The following is a 9,849-nucleotide window of genomic DNA, read 5'->3' as shown; positions in this document are numbered from 1 at the left end:
TAAGTTGCTGTACATTAACATGACCAATGCGTTTATACCAGATATCAATATCTTCAACTATACCGGGCCCATGTGCAAAAATTGCTGCACTCAATTCAGGCATGTCTGCATCCAACATAAACATTTTGCCCTTCTTCTTTTCTTTTGCTATCAAGCGACCTGTATTTTTCATATCCTCAACAAAGCATCCATGAGGATTAAGTCTGACATGCAAGCCCTGCTCAACCATTTGATCAACAGAAACCAGATTCTTGGTGATATTCGAGACATGAAATACATCGGACAGGTATTTCTTTTTTCCATCCTACATAGACAAGGGAATTTTTTCAATCTGCACAATAGGATGTGTAGTATCATCACCAGTCTCCACAAATCCTGGTTTTTCCATTTTCCTTGCATCCTTCATCCATTCTGCATGACCTGTTATGTGGTTTGATGCACCTGATTCAACATACCATACATCGTTTCTTTCTTCTGCACTTGTCACAAAATTGTTCATGTACTGCACCATAAACAAATGCTCATTTCTGTCATCACCCTGTCTACTAGAAGATGCATAATTCCCTTGTTGCAATTTTCCATTCATGATGTCATTCTGCTTTTTATAGCAGTCTTTAGCCATATGACCCATTTTACCACAGTAGTAGCATTCAACATTACTGTTTGCATTTTGGCCTCTTTGCCATCCACCACGAACTCTTTGGCTCCCCATGTCTCTAGAGTTACCGCGTCCTCCTCCATAGGACTGGTTTTCTTGAGTTTGCTGCATATTCTGATTTCTACCACGGCCTCCAAATCGGCCTCTTCTACCTCTGCCTCTACCTCTTCCAGCATTTGAGTAGAAGACAACTTCTTTTGAAGTTCCTCCTAAAGAAGATGCACCACCATTTCTCTGCTCCTCAGAAATTAGAAGAGCAATCAACTCCTCAAAATCAGGAAATCTTTCATGGACAGAAATGGATGTTCAGAACTGTGCATAATCCTTTCCTAGACCATTCAAGGTCACAGAAACTAAATCATCATCTTCCACTGGCGACCCAATGGAAGCAAGTGCATCTGCAATCTTCTTCACCTTCATGTGGTAGTCATTGATGCTCATACTTTCTCTTTGCACATTGTGCAACTCTTGCTTAAGCTGCATTTTCCTGGCTTGCATATTTGTGCTATACATTTTTGACAAAGTATCCCATGCCTCCTTTGGCGTACTTGCATCTTGAATATGCACAATCATAGAGTCTAAAATGCTGATAGATAGCCAGTATATAACTTTTCTGTCTCTCTCATGCCATGCTTTAAATGCCTGCATTTGCTGTTGATTGGGAACATCAGGAAGAACTGGTTCTTCTTCATTTCCTGCAACGAATTCCCAATATCCTTTTCCCATAAGGAAATTCGTCATTCTAAGCTTCCATGCTTGGAAGTTGTTCTTGTCAAGATTTTCAGTGACAATTTGTGAAAGAGAATCAGACGCCATTACAGAACACTGCAAGAAATTCTGTCACTGCAAAGAACACAGCTTCAGCCTCACAAGGGCAAATTTACAAAACTGACGAAAGTGGTATTTGACCACACAGTCACTTCCTAGTGACGATTTTGCATCAACAGGCAACAAGGATGATTCTGTAACTCCCAATGTCTCTGCGCACAGGCATACGATGCAATTTCTACAGTAACTTTTCACCGACCTGTAGAATAGTGGTCACACAGCATAAAACTGGGCCTTTTCTTGAGTGCGTGCAAAAAACTTCCGCCTCCAAAACAGGCCCTGAAATGGCCTCAAATAAAAAAAATAGAGCAACCAAGGGCTAAAGCCCAATCCTGTAGCATATACTGCCCTCTTGCTACACCGCGAAGGGCGTCTCAATCTAAGACAATGCACTCTTGCACTTTTCGGTTGTGCTACCTGCAGAGACTTGCTCCTAAAACAGAAAAATGAAAGCAACATTGGTCCTCTTACTAGAACACTGCGAACTTAGCTTGTTTTCTTGAGCTCCTTACCACGAACAAGGCTCTCATACCATGTCAAGATTGTGGGAGAGAAGGAAGGAGTCTCACTTGTAGCTTTCTTGCTTGCACAATGGGGGAATACACACAAAGGTGGAGGCTGAAAACAATTTTCCTCTTCTTAGTTGTGTAAGCCAAAAAGAACTCAAGTACAAAGAAATAGAAGAACCCTATATATGGGTCTCAAACCAAACTCAACTAACTAAGGTGGCATACTAACTGAGCCACGAACTAGAGTAGATAAGGATAGCTGTAATCTAGCTATTATTCATGGGTAGTGTACCAACCGCATCTGCAACAGACAAGTCGGTGACATAAATGCACAACAATCACCCTGGCATATCACGAGTGGAGCTCGATATCTCAACACTAACGATGACATAAATGCACAACGGTCACCCTGGCATATCACGAGTGGAGCTCGATATCTCGACACTAACGATGGCACAGATTGGAAGATATGATGGCATAAGTTTAGATACAGTGAGTGCCATCATAGCAACACAAGAGCATATTACCTCGGTTGAAGAAGATTACCTTCTTATGTCGGATGCTGAATTTGAAGCACTACAACATGATCTATTTGGACCAAGGCCCCAGCTTCCTACCAAAGAGTTTGTAGATCCCCCTGGCCAAAGAGGTGCCTCGCTGACACACGAGGAAATGAAGATACAAGATGATTTGGAGAAGGTGATATTTCTAACTACCATATATTTTTATGTGAGGAAACTTGATGGTAGGATGCAGCGGGTCCCCCAGAGTCCACCTATGAAATCTTGGCAAAAAATGATGCCCGCAGCTAGCCTGCTCGAAGTCTGACGTGTGGGACCACTTTCTTGGTCAAAAAGTGGCCCCAGATGCCAAGGCAGCTATAGACATAATTTTTTGCCAAGATTTCACTAGTGGACTTCGGGGGACTTGACACACCCTACCATCAAATTTTGCGCTTTGTGATAACTCTAAGTTAGTTGCTAAATATATTGTTTGATTTGACTTTGTCATTCAGGACATACTATATATAGATGAGTTTGCATCAAGGCAAGGAGGAGCTCGACATGCGGATCACGAAAGGATTTAGCTCTGAAGAAGTACATTGGCACCTTGTTGCAGATTTGGTGGTCTTCCATAAAAAGTGTTCACTACGAGGGCAAGAAATAATCATAAACATTTGAGCTTTTTGACCAAGTTTGGACCTTTTTGAGCAATGCCTGTGACATCTAGCTTGGAGAAGGTGGTGCTAATCAAGTGGTCAAAGCTTCTTTACTTGTTTGACCAAACGTGTGGTGGAGCAATGTGCGTGCTTGCTACATTAGGTGACCTTGCTAAAGTGTTAGATCCTTTTCTCTTGGAGAAATAGCTGAAGGGGGAGCGCATCATTTTTGAAGAAAAGAAGGAACTCATATTTTCATCGAAAGTTGGCCCCTCCTCTCCACCGATGAAAAATCCAAGGAACAATTGAGAGTTCTTGTTGGCTATTGGCTTTTTGTATCTGCCATCACTATTAGCCATCGCATGTATTTTTTTAAATGAATATAAGATATTTTGCTTCATCCCTATTAATAAATATTTATTAAATAAATATGTGATTCATGTAAGTGTAACGATAATGTGTCGTACATGAATGGCACGTTCACATACATTAACATAATCCAATTTAATTATGTCAATGCATAGTACTGCACTTGCAATTGTGCATAAGTAGTAACGTAGCTCGTATCCATACGTAGTATTACTACTTTCAATGTGTTTGTACGTTAAACAAAAATTAAGAGTCATGCATTTCAAGAAACAAAACAAAAAACTTTACTGAATTATTTGAATTCAGTACACATTGCATAAGATATTATGTATATATAAATAAATATTCCAATGAGACAAAGTATACAAAAAAATTTGGCCTTCCAAGATGCTACGGTGCAGCACTCATTACAAAACCTTGCATCATTAATCCCATAACCTATGGAGGAGTCCCCTTGCCATGTTGAAGCCGAATGATAAAGTTCATGTCTTTATCTATGATTGTGGCACACTTTGCATGGATGGCCGCTAGCTGTGTATCATTGAACAAGTCGATGAGAAACCCCTCAACAACTATTTGTAGGGCCTCCATACCTGCAGCAGTCCACCTTCTTGCTGGTGGGCCATCCCGCACTCGCGCCCAAAAACTTCCCATCTCTTTTAGCTCCAAGTCTTGCATGACTTCCCGAACAACCTTATGAAAAAATCTTTTCGGGATGAGAAGCTCGTATCCACGTTGGATTGTAATTTTCTCCCAAAGGGCGATAGTGCTCGATTTCCATCTCCTCCTCTTTTGTAATGGTCATTGTGCTCTAAGCCTGGTGCATGCCATGCAAGCTCGAATAGGGCAAGATGGAGAAGAGATAGAGGTTGGGGGTGTGAGAATGGAGGAAGCAAAGAAAGCAAGATGTGAAAATGAGAAGAAGAATGAATTTTTAACCTATTTAAACCCCAAAATTGGGTTAATGTAGCTTCATATGCACTATCCATCGTGTGATCATAGATCCATAACTTTTTATTGAAATGCGATGAAACTTCACACACGCAGTGGTTAGGTAGCGAAGAGCCCTTTTTGAAAAAAAAATGCTTGCAGACCCCTAGTCCGAAGTCTTGCGCCTGGAGCCACTTTCCTGCCAACCTAACGAGTGTGCATGTGAAGTTTCGTCGCATTCCGATAAAAGGTTATGGATTTATGATCACACGATGGATAGTGCGTATGAAGCACGAAAGTGACTCTAGACACAAAACTTCGAACTAGGGGACTGCATGCATTTTTTTTCCAAAAAAAAAGGGCTCTTGGCCTCCTAACAAGTGCACCTGTGAAGTTTCGTCGCATTCCGATACAGTTTAGCATTTTAAACATTATCGCACACCAAAAGTATGGATGGATTGATAATCGAGAAATCAACATCGTGACTACTGGCCCTTAGAAACTTTGCATCACATAAACTATACAGAGGCATCAATAGTAAAGTTTGCAACAAGAAATGGCAAAATTTTTCATGTTTTTCCTATTGAAATTGACAGTGCTAGTAAAAACTGTAAGTAAGAATCGAAAATATAGAGAAGATGCATAGTCAAAGTTGAGAGCGAAGGACAAGAGTAAAAATTTAATTCATATTTTAAGGGCGCATACAATAGTTTTCCACTAGGACATAGTCATATGTCTAATGCACAAGGAGAACACTATGCCAAAAAAGATAACATTACAAACTGTGTTCATTCCATTGGAATGAAAGCATCCTTCACTACTTGAAGATTTATTACAAGTTGGAAGTCCTTGGAGTTACAGTGATGCACTTTACATGTATTGCACAACGTTTGAGCATCAATCATCAAGTCAACTAAAAAGGCCTCTATAGCACATTGTAGATTATGAAGATATTTTTTTGTGAAGGGATTAGGTCTATCCTAACCTTGTGCCAAAAACCACCTCTTGCTTTCTGTGTAGTAGAGGCCTTGCACAATCTCATGAACAAGTCTTGAGAAGCTCACCCTCAGAATGATGAGATCAAAAGAGCATTGATACTTTGTAATTTCTCTTAGGGCTAGCTTCCACTTGTGTTTCTTGTGGGGGATGCTGAGGAGAATCCTTGTGAGGGTGTCTTGAGGAAGCTAGGTTAGGTTGAGAAGGGGGTGCATCACAGCTAGTAGATGCTTCAAGGGGCTGAACATGATATGGGGCTCTGAGCGGAAGCTTATTTGCAACTACCTTAGACCTAGCCATCTTTCCTACACAAGAGATGTGAGAACTCAATGAATAACATAGAAAGTGAAACCCTCTTTTATATAACCCTAAAGTGTAAGACTCATTCACATAGATGCACACTCTCTCTTTCTCTCTGAAACTATGAATTGCATTCACATTGAACACATTGTTCATCTTACTATCTTAGCTCTCTTCAAACCCATTTGTTGCCTTGTTGAAACCTTGTTTCTAGCCACTTGGCATGGTTTTCTTTGGCACTTGAGGCTTCATAACACACTCTTTTAGTGACATGACATGATTCCATCATATCTGCAGCCGATTCATTTGCACTTTCATTTGCTCTCTTTTGTGAGAGTTTAGCTTCATCCACTACTATAATCCTATACCACCAAGATAGCAATTGGATCATTGGATTGCTACCATTCACCCCTCCACCATGATTGTTTTTTCTTTGGTATGCACCACGCGCTATCGAATGTGAATTTTCTATCCCTTATATGGACCAAATTCCAATGCTTCCCTTTTCTGCAAAGTATGGCCCATGTGCCTCAAGGATATGCTACAAAGACACATATCACACATGAGTAAAACTATGCTCAATAGTTTATACAATTCACACAATTATAAAATATTATCTTAGTACGCACTATGTAATGTGTGAGAGCTTTTGCCCCACGCTTCCACTATGTTTTCATAGAAGCTATGCACAACATCGATAAATTCTTGATTATCTCTATTGTTAAATACCATCTTGCAAAGTAAGGGAGTCAATTTTTTAAGAATGATCCAAACCTTAGCTTTGACCAACATTGTTTTTCCTCCATTACTTCGCTCAAGAATTGCAAAATGGACATTTTTCCACCCATCATAGTCCTATAGCCTACGAACCATGACATTCCCTTTCTCATTGATGGACGCTCAGAAAAAATTCCTATCCTTTGCTCCTCCAAAGTATGGCTTTTTTGGCAAGCTACAAAGTTTACCTAATCTCTTCTCATCTTTTTCAATCGTCACTTTTTGATGCTTGTGTAGCCCAAGTTCTGATATCACTCACTCCACATTCCTACACATTGCAATGGCTTATTTTTTTGGTTACATCCTATAAGAAAAGAAAATGTACTCATATAAAAGTTTCTCCATGATTCTAACAAAAGCATCTAATGAAAAAATGTGAATACGATCCAATGGAATGTTGAAGATGGGCTTCTAAGTGGGATCTTCTCTACTGCACGTTGTTGCAGCACTTTTCGCCCTTTGCGAGTTCTTTTCGTCCTTTTCTTCCACCCTCTCTGTCAAGCAATATAGGCATGGATTCTTTGTATTTTCACCATTGGAGATTCCATGCATGCATTTTAAAGTTTTCAAGTCTCCTGCAAGATGCCATTCAACTAAGTATTGACCATTCCCTTCAACCAAGAGCATCTCACCATGTTCCCGATGACCAATGATACTTGGAATGCTTGTGTGCATAAAGAATAGTTGCATCACCTCAAATGTTTCCTTAGGAACTTCAAGTGCAGTGAGCCACCACACATGGCACTTGGATTGAACACTAAAGTTCCCTAGGTTGTTCATGTCGAATTATAAAACTCTATTCATTAGAGTTACACCAACTCTCTCAAGATTTACTCCTTTCATGACTTCACTTTCATCTAATTTTATAACAAAATACAATTTACCATTACATTCCTCAATAGACATATTATAGTACATTACCATTGCCGACTACACCTTATACAAATCTAAATAGTAATTGTTGAGTTTGGTGAACTTCATCTCATATGCATTTTTGGTCCCAACCTTTAGTGTTTCCACACATTGAACATGCATGGGATCTCCTATCAGCTCCAAAACCTTTGTATTAAGTTGTTGTCGGGCCTCTATTAACTTTGAATATTGAGGAAGAGGCACAATTCTATTTCTCTTCAGCACATGACCAAACCCAGGCTTCACACCTTTGAATATCTTTAAGTAAGTCGTTGTGCTAATACCGGCCCTATCACAAATGGATTGTACATCCACAGTTGAGAACTCATTTGACACATCTTTTAATGTGCACTCAATCACCTTTTCCTTCACATCCTTAAACTTAGGATTGCTCAAAGCGTTTTCCAATGTACTTGCCTTCAGCAATCTACTAATATACGATCCAACCTCACCCTCACCTAAGTTCTCATTCTGAGCTACCTTACATAATTTGATACGTCGCTTCCACTGGCTGCTATTCACAATTAACTCATTGATTGGCTTCTTTTTTGGTTTGCGCTCTTTGTGTTAGCTTGTTGTGTTGATCTTTCTCAGGTCATTCAATTGTTGCTTTGCCTTCTCATATGAGATAACAATGTCATGGATAGTGTCCTGCATTGAAATAATTTTATTTTTTTGTTGAATTATAGTGTCATTCAACTGTACCACTTGTCCTATGAGCTATTGTATATGAAGTTGATATGCAACAATCACATCATGATAATTTTTTATGGTTGCTTAGCAAGTTGTAAATTCTTTGAACGCCTGATCATTGAGCTGCCTAGTATAACCGAGCAATCCATTTTTACCCTCGCACAAATACTTTAGCAAATTGGTGATTCTTGAGAAAGTTAGAGACCTATTGTTTAAGGGGTCAATTGGGTAGATTCCCCCATCAACCCACAAGTCCACATGTTTCAATCCCATTTGTGTGTAACTCTGTAAAACCTGAGGGTTGACACTGGTATCCTGGGTTCTTTTGAATAATGGGGCGTATTCAATCTCTACCTCAATATACAACTCCTTATTTTCTTTATTCATTTTACTATTAATAGAAATGGGGAGCCTATTTGGTTGCCACATGAGGTAGAGTGGAGATGCATAGAGAGGCACACAAAGGTGCCAAGGGAAAGGAGGGTGTAAGGAATGCACTCTATTAATGAAGGTTGCATAAACACAGAGAAGAGGTCCCAAGGAGAACAAGGCATCGACCTCAGGTCTTGACTCGGTACCCAAGAACCTACGAAGCTCTAGTGAGATGACACTTAATCCTTTCTTTCAATCACTTTTATTTTCACTCCAACCTTCATTTCTTTCCTTTTGTGCTACTTGCTACCCCTAGGAAGATAGGGCATTGGTTGACTCATCCCCAAGAACTTATCAAGCCTCTGTAAGGTGATAATCAACAGCTTGTAGGAATTTTTTCCTTTTTCTTTTCCTTTTTTCTTATTCAGGGGTTAGAAACCCTTTTTACACACCTATGTATTTTTTATCTTTAGATATATTTAAGGCTTTCTCTTCTTTGATAGTTAGGCAGGCTTCTCTAACTACCTTGCACTAGTAGGTACTCCTAGGAAAACTGTCTAGCAAGCAAGCAGGACAAGGTCACAAGGACTATCCTCTAGCACAAGTTTGTATCACTTGACAACGTCCTAACAGGAGGTAGAAAACTACTCAAATCTCCCCCAGATATACCTAACCAACCCTAGGACTTCATGCCTTGGTTGCCGGTCCCCAATAACTAAAAATAAATTAACCCCTACATACACATATAACATTTTTTGCTTAAGGGAAATCTTAGAAAGGGGATGAAGCCACCTGGAATGGCCACAAGAAGCTCCTTCGCAGTAAAGGCTCCCTCTAGTGACTTTGTCAACCTGTGTGATGCAATCACTAAAATAGAAAATCATTAAATATACATGCACAAAATAGACATATGGCCCTCTTGGTCTAAGGAAATATCATAGTTCACACCTAACAAAACTGGCCCTCTTGGCCAAAAGAAATAAAGCATTTAAACTCAACAAAAGCCATTCCTTTTGGTCTAAGAAAATCAAGTATTAAAACCCTAAAAGAACCCCCCTCTTGGCCTAATGGAATCAAACAAAATAATTTGTACATATTCCCCCCTTTTGAAATCTTGCTAATATGTAATAAGATGCTCCATCCTAAGGAGGAAATAGGACTCTTGCACTAAACTAAATGCATCATATTGTGACCCATGCCTCCTACATAAAATAGCAAGAAGTGTATGCATAACATGTTTTCTAACCAACCTATGGGTCCAAGATAACAAAGGAAAATGGGTCTCAGTCACTGTTTGCATCTCCCATACTATCCATCACCTACCATATAAGGCATGTTTTAATAAA

Source organism: Lygodium microphyllum, chromosome 4 (genome assembly GCF_053477565.2).
Source record: "Lygodium microphyllum isolate KBCC chromosome 4, Lygodium_microphyllum_v1.1.10, whole genome shotgun sequence".
Taxonomy (NCBI): domain Eukaryota; kingdom Viridiplantae; phylum Streptophyta; class Polypodiopsida; order Schizaeales; family Lygodiaceae; genus Lygodium; species Lygodium microphyllum.
This window is presented reverse-complemented; position numbering follows the sequence as displayed.